Consider the following 12,537-nt stretch of genomic DNA (forward strand, 5'->3'; position numbering starts at 1 on the left):
ATACTGGATAGAACATTTAGGTCTGAGGGGGAGAAATGACTTTTCCCAGAGAGTGGTGAACCTGTGGAATTCACTACCACAAAGAGCAACTGAGGCCAAAACATTATATGTTTTCAAGACGAAGCCAGATATAGCTCTTGGGGCTTAGGGGATCAAAGGTTTGGGCGGAAAGCAGGAACAGTGACCAAGTTGGATGATCAGCCATGATCACCATGAATAGCAGAGTTGGCTTAAAGGGCCAAATGTTTCTATGAAAGAACATAAGAACATAAGAAATAGGAGCAGGAGTAGGTCATCTAGCCCCTCGAGCCTGCCCTGCCATTCAATAAGCTCATGACTGATCTGAAAGTGGTTCAGTTCTGCCTGCTCCCCATAACTCTTAATTCCCTTATTGATCAGAAAGCTATCTACCTGTGACTTAAACATATTCAACGAGGTAGCCTCCACCGCTTCAATGGGCAGAGAATTCCAGAGATTCACTAGCCTCTGAGAGAAGAAGTTCCTCCTCAACTCTGTTCTAAACTGACTCCCTCTTATTTTGAGACTGTGTCCTCTAGTTCTTGTTCCCTTTGTAAGTAGAAAGAATCTCTCTACCCTATCTATCCCCTTCATTATCTTATATGTCTCTATCACCCCTTAGCCTTCTAAACTCCAACAAGTACAGGCCCAATCTACTCAATCTCACCTCATAAGCTAACCCCCTCATCTCCGGTATCAACCTGGTGAACCTTCTCTGTACTCCCTCCAAGGCCAATATAGCCTTTCGCAAATAAGGGGACCAAAATTGCACATAGTACTCTAGTTGCGGCCTCACCAGTACCTTGTACAATTGCAGCAAGACCTCCCTGCTTTTATATTCTATCCCCCTCGCAATAAAGGCCAACATTCCATTTGCCTTCTTGATCACCTGCTGCACCTGAGTTTTTGCGATTCATGCACAAGGACCCCCAGGTCCCTCTGTACAGTAGCATGTTGTAATTTTTCACCATTTAAATAATAGTCTATTTTACTATTATTCCTTCCAAAGTGGATAACCTCACACTTGCCAACGTTATACTCCATCTGCCAGATCCTCGCCCACTCTCAGCCTATCCAAATCTTTCTGCAGACTTTCCACGTCCTCCACGCAATTCGCTTTCCCACTCATCTTTGTGTCATTAGCAAACTTTGTTCCCCTACACTCGGTCCCCTTCTCCAGATTGTCTATGTATATGGTAAACAGTTGAGGCCCCAGCAGCAACCCTTGCGGCACGCCACTAGTCACCAACTGCCAACCAGAAAAACACACATTTATTCTAACTCTCTGCTTCCTGTTAGATAGCCAATCCTCAATCCACACTAACACTTTACCCCCAACTCCATGTACCTTAATCTTCTGCAGCAACCTTTTGTGAGGCACCTTATCAAACACCTTATGGAAATCTAAAACCACCACATCCACCGGTTCCCCTCTGTCAACCGCACTCATTACATCTTCATAAAAATCCAGTAAATTTGTCAAACACGACTTTCCCTTCACGAATCCGTGCTGTGTCTGCTTGATCGAACCATTCTTTTCCAGGTGTCCTGCTATTTCTTCTTTAATGATGGATTGTAGCATTTTCCCAACTACGGACGTTAAGCTAACCAGCCTGTAGTTACCCGCCTTTTGTCTACTCCGTTTTTTAAACAGCAGCATAATATTAACTGTTTTCCAATCAGCCGGCACTTCCCCAGAGTCCAGCGAATTTTGGTAAATTACTACTAATGTATCTGCTATTACTTCTGCCATTTCTTTCAGTACCCTGGGATGCATTCCATCCGAGCCCGGAGACTTGTCTACCTTTAGTCCCATTAGTCTACCAAGCACTACCTCTTTAGTAATAGTAACCGTTTTAAGGACCTCAACCTCTACAGTCCCATGACCATTAATGTTCAATAAGCTATTTATGTCCTCCACTGTGAAGACCAACACAAAAAACTTGTTTAAGGCCTCGGCTATTTCCTTGTTTCCCATTATTAAATCCCCCTCCTCGTCTTCTAAGGGTCCAACGTTTACTTTAGCCACTCTTTTCCTTTTTATATATTTGTAAAAACTTTTACTGTCAGCTTTTATATTTTGCGCTAGTTTAGTTTCATAATCTATCTTGCCTTTCTTTATCGCTTTCTTAGTTGTTTGTTTTTTAAAGCTTTCCCAACCTTCTAATTCCCCACTAGTTTTGGCCACTCTGTATGCATCAGTTTTTAATTTAATACTCATTTATTTCCTTCGTTAGTTTGGTCTGGAAGGATGTCAGAAGTTGCAGCAGGACATAAATAGGATGCAGGACTGGGCGGAGAAGTGGCAGATGGACTTCAACGCGGATAAATGCGTAGTCGTCCATTTTGGCAGAACCAACGGGATGAACGAGTACACCATCAAGGGCAGGAGTCTTAGTAGTGTTGAAGAGCAGAAGGATCTTGGGGTCCGGGTCCACAGGACTCTTAAATCGGCCTCACAGGTGGAAGAGGTGGTCAAGAAGGCGTATGGTGTACTGGCCTTCATTAATCGAGGGATTGAGTTTAGGAGTCGGGAGGTAATGCTGCAACTTTATAAGACCCTTGTCAGGCCTCATTTGGAGTACTGTGCGCAGTTCTGGTCGCCTCACTATAGGAAAGACGTAGAAGCTATTGAAAGGGTACAGAGGAGATTTACAAGGATGTTTCCTGGACTGGGAGGCATGCCTTATGAAGTTAGGTTGAGGGAGCTGGGTCTCTTTTCCCTGGAGAGACGAAGGTTGAGAGGCGACCTGATAGAGGTTTATAAAATGTTGAGAGGAATGGATAGGGTGGATTCTCAGAGGCTATTTCCCCGGGTTGAAATGGTCGCTACCAGAGGACACAGATTTAAGGTGCGGGGAGGAAAGTACAGAAGTGATGTTAGGGGTAAGTTTTTCACTCAGAGGGTGGTGAGTGAGTGGAATCGGCTGCCGTCAGTGGTGGTGGAGGCGAACTCGCTGGGGTCTTTTAAAAGACTTCTGGATGAGTATATGGGGTTTTATGGGATTGGGGGTTATAGATAGGTGTTGATGTGATCGGCGCAACTTGTGGGCCGAAGGGCCTGTTTGTGCTGTAGTGTTCTATGTTCTATGTTATCCACGGCTGGTTATCCCTTTTCTTACATTCCTTCTTTATCACAGGAGTATATTTTCGCTGAGGACTGAGAAAAATCTTAAAAATCCTCAGCTGTCCTACCAACTAGTCTGCGCTCCCAGTCTACATTTGCCAATTCCGCCCTCATCCTATCGTACTCCCCTCTGTTCAAGCAGAGGACCCTGGTTTGGGACCATACTTTCTCACCCTCCATCTGTATGTTTGTTCGTAAGGATGGTTTTAGTAACCATCAGTCAGTTAGTTTAACACCAGTGATGGATGATTTTTAGAAATAATACTCAGGAGAGAAAATCACAGGGTGCTCAAGGTGGAGGGACCCACAGGGTGCTCAAGGTGAAGGGGTTTACCTGGTGGTTTGCCCACATGATGTGGCCCCTGCCCACTGCTGTTTGAATGCCAGTAGCAGAACAATGAAATTCTTAAATGGAGGATGCAGGAGTGGAGGAGAGAATGGAATGGAGGAGGTCACAGGAATAAGAGGAGTAAGGAATGTTGAAGGAGTAGGGAATTAGGAAGGATTAAGGAGCATTGAAGAAGAAAGGGAAGGAGCGAAGGAGAATGCAGGAGTGGGGATAGAGGACAAGTGAGGGAGGGTGCCAGAGTAGGATGGGAGGAAGAAATATGGGGAAAGGGGAATGTCCAGATGATTGTGCAAGGGGAGGGACTTGTGTCAATGTCAGCCTCCTGGGAAGAAAATTGAGAATGGTACTAGAAAAAAGAAATTGTGAGCGGGGCTGAGGGAGTCGTGGGATGGGAGGGTAAGGGTGTGTTCTAAGCAGTAAAAGAGGCAGCAAGGGTGGTCAGTGGAGACTCGTAAGCAGTCATGGACCCTGGGAGTGGGAAGAAGGTGGTTGGGGAGGTCAATGTGGATGGGTTGGGATATTCAGGAAGGTAGGAAATTTGCATATTGACCTGAATATTGTTGAAGGAGAAGAGTAGGGGCTGAAGGATAAAGAAGACGAGATAGAAGGTTATGCCAGGGTGGGTAATAAGATGGAAAGGACATAGGTGACAGGGGGAGCTGATCACAAATCTTATGATCACTATCTTCACAAAAGGTATGTAATTGTGGCTATGTGTTGGATGGACACAGGAGCTGCGTGGGAGTGGATGGGCAGAGATGCTGTCAGCTCAGATGGATAACTGAAAGAGAACCCCTATAGGCAGCAGAGCAAATCTTGGGCCACTCAGATGAGTTGAAGGTTGGAAGATCTGCCGGTGTGGGGAAGTGTTTCCGCGAGGCTGTGAAAGGCCCTGCCACAGACACTTCTCTCTCCAGAATCACTCATGGCATGGCTGCATTCAGTTAGACAGCGAGTATTGGATAAGGAGGACTTTGTGAAGACAATATAGTGAAGCTAAAAGATAACAGATACAGTGCAAATGTAGATACAGTTACATATTAGACAGCGATTGTATTCACCTGTGCAATCATTTGTGCTCAAAAAGACTTTGTTTTTCTAGGCCTGTGACTATACCTATGTGCTTCTGGGACATCTGCAGCCTGTGGAGTTGTCAGTTCTGTTGCCTTTAATGACTTTAGTGGCTGTCTTCTGGAGAGCTGATGGCCCCAGCTTGCTTTGGCTTTCCACTGATGGACGAGCTGCATTCTTTGTAGTGACAGAGGACGATGCTGTAGGGGTCAAAGGCTGAGGGATTCAGAGGGAGTGGACAACCTCTGAAAGTTCTCGGTGTATGAACAGCTGCTGCTCCTCCTCCCTTTGGTGCTTGAGGACCCCAGCCTGACTGCTTAAGGGGAAGGTGCACGCACACGTGTGCACGCACACGCATACACACACACACACACACACACACACACACACACATGCGGATTTTGAGGTGTCCAGATTCCTTTTCACATTAGAACATAGAAACTACAGCACAAACAGGCCTTTCGGCCCCCAAGTTGCGTTGATCATATCCCTACCTATTAGGCCTATCTATAACCGTCAATCCCATTAAATCCCATGTACTCATCCAGAAGCCTCTTAAAAGACCCCAACAAGTTCACCTCCACCACCACCGACAGCAGCCGATTCCACTCACCCACCGCCCTCTGAGTGAAAAACTTATCCCTGACATCTCCTCTGTACCTACTCCCCAGCACCTTAAACCTGTGTCCTCTTGTAGCGACCATTTCAGCCCTGGGAAAAAGCCTCTGAGAATCAACCCAATCTATACCTCAACATCTTATAAACTTCTATCAGGTCACCTCTAATCCTTCGTCTCTCCAGGGATAAAAGACCTAGCTCCCTCAACCTATCCTCATAAGGCATGCCACCCAATCCAGGCAACATCCTTGTAAACCTCCTCTGCACCCTTTCAATAGCTTCCACATCTTTCTTGTAATGAGGCGACCAGAACTGCGCACAGTACTCCAAGTGGGGTCTGACTAGGGTCTTATGAAGCTGCAGCATTATCTCCCAACTCCTAAACTCAATCCCTCGATTAATGAAGGCTAGTACACCATATGCCTTCTTGACCACATCCTCCACCTGTGAGGCCGATTTAAGAGTCCTGTGGACCTGGACCCCAAGGTCCTTCTGATCCTCTACACTGCTAAGAGTCTTACCCTTGATATTGTATTCCTTCATCCCATTGGACCTGTCAAAATGGACCAGTACACATTTATCCAGGCTGCAGTCCATCTGCCACTTCTCCGCTCATTCTTGCATCCTATCTATATCACGCTGCAACTTCTGACTTCCCGCTAGTCAGTACACAACACCACCAACCTTCATGTCATCTGCAGACTTACCAACCCATCCCTCCACTTCCTCATCCAGGTCATTTATGAAAATTACAAACAGCAAAGGTCCCAGTACAGATCCCTGGGGCACTTCACTGGTGACCGACCTCCATGCAGAAAAAGACCCATCCACAACCACTCTCTGCCTTCTGTGGACAAGCCAGTTCTTGACCCACAAGGCAATAGCCCCTTGGATCCCATGCCCTCTCATTTTCCCAAGAAGTCTTGCATGGGGGACCTTATCGAACGCCTTGCTGAAGTCCATATAAACCACATCTACTGCTCTTCCTTCATCAATGTGTTTAGTCACATTTTCAAAGAACTCAACCAGGCTCGTAAGGCATGACCTGTCCTTGACAAAGCCATGCTGACTACTTTTGATCGTACTAAACTTCTCTAAATGTTCATAAATCCTGTCCCTCAGGACCCTGTCCATCAACTCACCAACCACTGAGGTTAGGTTCACCGGTCGGTAATTTCCTAGGCTATCCCTGTTCCCTTCCTTGAATATAGGAACTACATCCGCAATCCTCCCATCCTCCGGAACCTGTCCCGTCTCCATTGACGACGCAAAGACCATCGCCAGAGGCTCTGCAATCTTTTCCCTCGCCTCCCACAGTAACCTGGGGTACATCCCATCCAGCCCTGGCAACTTATCTATCTTGACACTATTCAATAGTTCCAACACATTCACTTTCTTAACGTCCACGTACTCAATCTTTTCAGTCAGCAGCAAATCTGCAGTACAGCCACCCAGATCATTTTCCACCGTGAATACTAAGGTAAAAGTATTCATTAAGCACCTCTGCTGTTTCTATCGGTTCCGCACAAACTTTTCCCCCTTCACCTTTTATAGGTCCTATTCCTTCACATCTCATCCTTTTACTCTTCACATATTTGTAGAACGCCTTGGGGTTCTCTTTAATCTTACCCGCCAAGGCCTTCTCATGACCTCTTCTGGCTCTCCTAATTTCCTTTTTAAGCTCCTTCCTACAAACTGTATACTCCTCTAGATCCTTAACATCTCCTAGTTCTCTGAACCTTCTGTACGCGTTTCTTGTCTTTTTGACTAGGTTCATTACAACCTTCATGCACCACGGTTCCCGTAACCTACCGTAACCTCCCTGTCTCATCGGAACGTTGTCGTGCAGAGCTCCAGACAAACATTCCCTGAAAATCCGCCACCTTCCTTCGGTACTTTTCCCCAAGAATACCTCCTTCCAATTTATTCGTCTAATTTCCTGCCTGATGGCTTCATATTTCCCTTTACTCCAGATAAACACTTTCCTAGCCTGCCTGATCCTATCTCTTTCCAATGCTATCGTGAAGGAGTTGTCCTTGAAGTAACTCGCTTGTGGTAATGGTGATGAAGTGCAGGTCTGCTCACATCTCCAATAGAAACTGATTATTCTGCTGGACAAGAACCGTCAAGGTGTCAGCCGTCTTCCCCTTGGAGACCTTGATGGGTGGACATGTTTGGAACACATTATCGGAGAGCAGGCAGATGGACTCTTCCAACTTGCATGCCACTTTGTTGATGGCATCTTTGTTGATTGCTCTTCCTGAGACTCCTCTGCCCCCTCCTGACGTTCTGCTATACGTTGGAAGGCCAATTCCAGAGGCTCATTATCACTCTGGGACCTTTGTAGATGTTTCTTCCCTAGGTGTCCTCCAAGAGTCAAGATGCTCGGCTGAAACTGTCCCCTCCCAATGTAGACACGGTGACCACCAGATTGTACAGCCCCCTTCTGAACTAGCTCTACAACCCATTGCCGTGTGTGTTCCTTAGCTAGTGGAGGATGCAAGTGAGCACTGTGATGCCTCTAACATGTAGAGCTCTTTTCTTCCACACCTTCTTGACTCCTTTCTGGAGTGGTCTGGGGTCCTCTCCCTTTGAATTTAGTCTCTTCCTGGAGGCATACGTAAATTGGAGGATTGCATTCTGGATTATTCCTCATTTTTCCCCCCTTCTAACGTGGTGGCAAGTCATCACTTGTGCAAAATGGGCAGAGGTTATGGACCAGAACCCTCCAGAGTACCGAGCACATCCACATGCAAGAGGAAGGCTCAGAAGTGCACGTGACGTGGAGGGTACTTACACTCTCTGTACCTACACCTGTCCTCCCCAACCACCTCATCCATGTACTGTCCCATGTCTGCTGAAGGGTGAAGGAGGTAAAGTGGCCTGGATTGAAGTGGGGCTGAGAGGCAGGACATGCTTTGCCACTGGCTCTTGGGCCATGACATTTTTGAGTCTTTGATTATAGATTGGGTGGCCATGGCTGAATATTACCTTGGCAGCGAGAATGAGGCTTTTCACTGCGGCATTGTGTGTGAATGAGGGAAGTGCAATTGATGTAGTTTATATGAATTTTAGCAAAGCCTTTGACACGATCCCACATGGGAGACTGATTGAGAAGATTGAAGCACTTGGAATTCAGAGAAACTTGGTGAGATGGATCCAAAAGTGGTTTAGTAATAGGACACAAAATGTGGTGGGAGAAGGCTGTTTGAGTGACTGGAGGCTGGTGTCCAATGGTGTACCACACAGTTCTTTGCTGACTCCCTTACTGTTTGCTATAAACATAAATGCTATAGATGATAATGTAGGGGAAAAGATAAGCAAGTTTGGTAGGGTGGTTAATAGAAGAAGAAGGTTTAGGTTATTAGAAGATATAGATGGCTTGGTCAGATGGGCAGAGCAGTGGCAATGCCATTAAACCCTGATAAGTGCGAGGTGATGCATATGGGGCACTTGTTTTTATCAGTCGTGGCATAGAGTACAAGAGCAAGAAGCTAATGTTGGAGTTGTATAGCTAATGTTGGAGTTGTATAGAATGCTAGTTAGGCCCCAGCTGGAGAACTGTGTGCTGTTCTGGTCACCTCACTACAGGAAGGATGTGCTTGCAGTAGAAGGGTACAGAGGAGATTCGCCAGAATGTGCCTGGGATGGGATATCTGAGCTATAAGGAGAAACTGGATATGCTTTGGATTGTTTTCTTTCGGCTGATGGGGACATGATTGAGATGTGTAAGATTATGACAGGTATGAGCAGGTGATTAGGAAGCAGCTAATCCCTTTGATTGGGGTATCAATCATGAAGGGGAATTGTTTTAGTGTGGCACTTAATGCCAAACATTTACATTCATGGGTTTCTCACTGTTGGTTTCTGATTCGCCCGCCCTACCATCATCCCAGTGCTGCAGTCGTCAGGGCACTCAATTTAAAAACCATCCCATTGCACAACAGCAACCCTTAACAGATTGCTGGGAAGTGATGGCTGCCAAGAAATCAAACTCCCCCAAGTTTTTGGATGCCTCTCTGGAGAGACTACTTGATGCTGACCCAACATGATGCACTGCACCTGTGCTCAGGAAGAAAACTACACAGCAAGGTGATGAATCAAACATGGGAGGCAGTGCTCAGCTTTAATGCCCTGCAGAAGACAGTCATCCAGCAAGATGCATAATCTTCTCCATTCTGCCAGGATAAGTCACTCCTCTCATCACTCTCAACTCACACACCCATCACACATCCAGAGATTTCACTCAGTGCCAGCTCAAGATCATGTACTTGGCCACACATATCTTCATCTCCCGCATCCTCATTACCTCAGTGCCACTCACCATCCACACATGCCAGGCATCCTTATCCTCTGCCCTGGCACACATCACGCTTACACTCTTTCCATCTCTTTTGATGAAGGTGCTCACACACAAGAGAGAGAGAGAGAGATTCCAGACAGTTGGAGGGATGCCATAGCTGAAAGCCCTCACAGATTTTGAGGAGAGAGCCATCCAGCTGGTCGAGGATGGTATCGACCACTCTTGTGCTGTTGGTGAGTTCAGTGGGGATAAACTAAGCGAGGATCCAGCACTGCAACATTAATCAACCAACAATGCTGAGATTCATACCTCCTTTTTCTCAGTACATGCCATGCACTAATGGACTCTCCTTTCTTTTGCAAACACATCTGGGAAGCAGCCAAGGGAATCCACCAGCCAGATCCTCGACTCCAGCCCCAGCTGCAGCATAGAGAAGGGATCCACAAACCCTGAAATAGAAGAAACGTCACAGTGCTCACCCACATCCTCCATCAGCCCAGAAACAAGCACCTCAGCAGCACTTAGTTTTAGAATAGCCTCGGGGTCACAGTCTGGTCAGCACATCACACTATTTGGTCCACAGCAGAAGGAGGCATGGAGATCCCAGGGTGCAGGCACTAGGAGGTTTGTGGAGACCAGGAATCCACAGAGTCCTAGTCAGATGACGTGTCTCTGGACTCGGTTATGACTCAATTGCGGGAACTCCAAAGGCAAGGGAGAGAAAATCAGAAAGAAATGTCTGGTACATTCCTTGAATTAAAAGGCTCCATGGAGGAGTCTGTTTTTCTTATACCTGAGGTGTTTATGCGGACACTCTAACGCAATGAGACCAACAGTGCCATGGTGGCAAATGCCGTAGAGACCTCGGTCCAAGACTTTGTCCTGCACTGCTGAGGATGGTGCAGATTGTCGAGCTCACTTCAGCTGCCTCTTTATCATAAGGAGGAAGCTTGGGGCCCTCAGAAGCTTCGATTGGGAGGAAGATTTGCTGGTGCACAATCCAGAGCCATCCAACCAACTGACTCCAAGAATGTCCCATTCAGAGAACCACAGAATCCTTGTGGTGCAGAAGGAGGCCATCCAGCCTATTGAGTCTGCATTGATTCTCTGAAAAAGCATTCCACCTAATCCCTCCCTTCCGCCCTATCCCCATAATCCTGTGGATTTATCACGGCTAATCCTCTCAACCTACTCATCTTTACCATCCAAGTTCTATCTTCCTATGACTGTCTCTACTCCAGCTCCACAGGGAAAGAGGATGGCACTGCCACACAGGGCTCTGAAAGCTGGCCAAGGCCCTTCAGGTCTTGGCCCTCCAGAGGACGCCTGCCAAGGTCATCACAATGTGGATATGCCAGTGTTGGACTGGGGTAAACACAGTAAAAAGTCTGACAACACCAGGTTTAAGTCCAACCAATTTATTTGATAGTAAACACACAGCTTTCGAGGTTACCCCCTTCATCAGGTGAATGGAGAGTTCTTAACCAAGGTCATCACAGACAACAGGGCATGGCAGACAGTAGGCTGCCTCCAGGTGGATGTTGTGGATGCTCCAAGACCAAGCAGCAAGATTAGAAAGGACTGTGTCCCTGTAATTCTGAAGTAAAAACCTGCCCCTTGCACAAGATAAAGGCAGGGTGTTCAGTTCAGGGCTTTCTCCATCTGCTTTACGCAAGGTTCTCAACACATTGATGGCTGTATCAGTCATGCCTGTATCTTGTAGGAAATGAGGATGTCTCTCACAATGTACAAGCTAGTGTCACTCAGTCCAATCATTGTCCTGGTGTGCTCTCTCAACTTTGAGGTGTGGTTGCCCCAGCCCCCTCCCATCCTATCTGCTTATGCCTCCGGCTCCCTTAAGGGTGCAGCTCACAAAGGATGCTGTAGGATCAGAAGAGATAAAACATTTCCTGCTGCATCACATGCTATGACCTGGTCATTGAGGAAAACAAGTTGCCATCAGCCAGATTGGAGTCAGACATTCATAAAGCTCTGTGAGGACCATCCCCACTTCAAGTCATCATCATCCTCCTGGAATGTAGTGACTATGAGCAATCACTGTGTCCCATGACAAGGAGCCTTATCACAGAGGGTGTGTGTTGCAATCAGACAGATAGGAGAACAATGCTTATAGAAACCATTTGAAGATAATGGGATGTCCTCACTGAATATCCCAATCAGCCCTCATGAATCTAGTAGCAATGACTGCGCCCCAAATTTACTTTCCTTGTCTAGACATAACTATTGCCTTATTGCCAACATTCTCTGGAGAATCTACTTGCCTCATCCCTTGTTGCACCATCAGGTTGTATACGGTGCAGTAGGTGCCCACAATGCATGACACCCTCTGCAGATTATATTGCAGGGCTCCACCAGACCAGTCCAGGCACTAAGAATCTTGTCTTCAACCAATGGTCTGCTCTACCAAAGTGCAAGTTGCAGCATGAGATTGTCTCAGCTGTAACCTGCAGCCTCCGCACAAGCATCATTATCCATATCCTCAGTGGGCAGCCCTTGTTCCCAAGGAACAAACCTTGTAGACCCTGAAATATGTCAGGGATCTGAGAGCAGCTCAGAATGTAGTGCACACTCTAGAAATTGAGCACATATCTAGAGAATACATTTGATGTTTACTGACAGGAAGCCCTTGCAGTTCACGAAGTTCACAGCTTGATGCCTCAGAGCTTTGAGTGTCATGTAATTGCAGTCGATGGCACATTGCACCAATGGAAAACCAAAGATCTGCACAAAGCTCATTGCTTGCACCCTGGTTTGCCCGATCCCAGTTGAAACACACAAAGTTGTGCACCCTGTCAAGGATTGCAACTATCATCTTTGGATGCGTTTGTGTGCAAAACGCCATAGAGGTCACCTGTGGAGTCCTTGAAGGAGCCACTTGCGTAGGAATTGAGCACCGTAGTCACTTTCAGTGACAATGGTAGTGGATGCCCTTCAAGTCCCTGTGGCATCAAATCCTGCAGAAGGTGGCAGGTGTGACCAGCCAGTTCCTTGGACATGTGTACTCTTTGGTGACACTGGTTCTCCAACATC

At 46.7% G+C, this 12,537-nt stretch overlaps 1 protein-coding gene across 6 annotated transcripts in view; it reads left to right on the forward strand.

Annotated features, from left to right (window-relative positions):
* Window positions 1–12,537, forward strand: part of serac1 (serine active site containing 1) — a 204,481-nt gene that overhangs the window by 171,080 nt on the left and 20,864 nt on the right. The gene's annotated exons all lie outside the window — the stretch shown is intronic.

This window comes from Carcharhinus amblyrhynchos, chromosome 12, assembly GCF_965287045.1.
Source record: "Carcharhinus amblyrhynchos chromosome 12, sCarAmb.v2.hapA, whole genome shotgun sequence".
Taxonomy (NCBI): Eukaryota; Metazoa; Chordata; class Chondrichthyes; order Carcharhiniformes; family Carcharhinidae; genus Carcharhinus; species Carcharhinus amblyrhynchos.